Below are 1,249 nucleotides of genomic sequence, written 5' to 3'. Positions count from 1 at the left end.
CCCGGGTGACGGGGAACAGCATCCCCTAACGCCCTCAGTGCAGGAAGGAAAGCAAAGCCCAGGCGTCTCACTTGGAGAGGCGGCTCCTGCGGAGGGAGGCAGCTTGCCTGGGGTGGGTTTTTGGTTCAAGATGGCAGGTTTCCGCTCTGAGCAAGAAGAAGAAGGATTGGAGATGCTCCACCCATGTACAAGCCCCAGCCTGGGGCGAGGACCAACCTCCCTGGCATCTGCAGCATTGCAGCAGGGCTGGCACCAATTGCTCCAGGGCCCGGGACAGACGCTGTCCTCCCAGCCCTTGGGAGTCAGTAAATCAGCTCTCTGGAGCTGCTGGGCTCTCCTTCCCAATCTTCATCCTGGGGAAAGCCTGAGGGATCCCACCCCATCTTCTCCCTGCTCCACGTTGCCGGGATCACCCCAAAAGGAGGATCCCAGGCCTGGAAAGAGGTGCTGCGTGCTCTGCAAAGGAGTACACTCACCGGGGCACTGGCAAGCCACTTGCTTGCCCTCCGCGGCAGCCTCCCCGGCTCGTCATCCGAAGGGAGCTGACAGCAGTCGGCCAGGCCAGGGTGCTGGGTCTGCTGAAGAAGGCAGCGGGTGTGTTTTCGAGGCGCTGGCTGGGAGGATATCGCTCAGATTGCTTCCCCAAGCAGGCTGAACTTCTTCTCCCCGGGGGCCCAGGCAGGAAGCAGCCGCCGAGTTCGCGTTCAGCCCTAGCGAGGGCAGCACCTCAACACCGCGTGTGTGCAAGCGCCGAGCTGCAACGAGTTTTATCTCGATTTCTTCCACAGCTGGGGCTCTCACCGGCACAGAGCACCAGCCGCAAACCATCCCTGTCCCCTCTGTCAGAGAAGGCTGGAACTCACCAGCTCCCTTCATGCAGCATGAGAAATACAGCCCACCACTAAAACATGCCAGGGCTGATGTCTGGCCCCTCAGACTGCCTTTCTCACCCCTCCTGTCATCTTGATACTTTCCTGTGCTTCGTGCACACTCATCCAGAGCAGCAAAAAGGGGCCTGAAAGCAGACAACCGTCGTTTCATGCTTATTCATCATCACATGTATCCTGCAAAGCTGCGGTACGTGTTATGCAGTGGTGTTTCTGCAGCTAAAGAAAGGCCACTTCTTTTCCTGGAAGAAGTTTTGGGGGCTTCTGGAGTTTGCTTCTGGGATAGAGGAGCGCTGACACGGGCACGGAGGGGCTGGGAGCCCCATAACGGGGTGGGGGGGGGGGGGCGGCAGGGGGACAGC

The sequence above is a fragment of the Pygoscelis adeliae genome, unplaced genomic scaffold, assembly GCF_000699105.1.
Source record: "Pygoscelis adeliae isolate BGI_AS28 unplaced genomic scaffold, ASM69910v1 Scaffold314, whole genome shotgun sequence".
NCBI classification, from domain to species: domain Eukaryota; kingdom Metazoa; phylum Chordata; class Aves; order Sphenisciformes; family Spheniscidae; genus Pygoscelis; species Pygoscelis adeliae.
Note: the sequence above shows the minus strand (reverse complement) of the source record.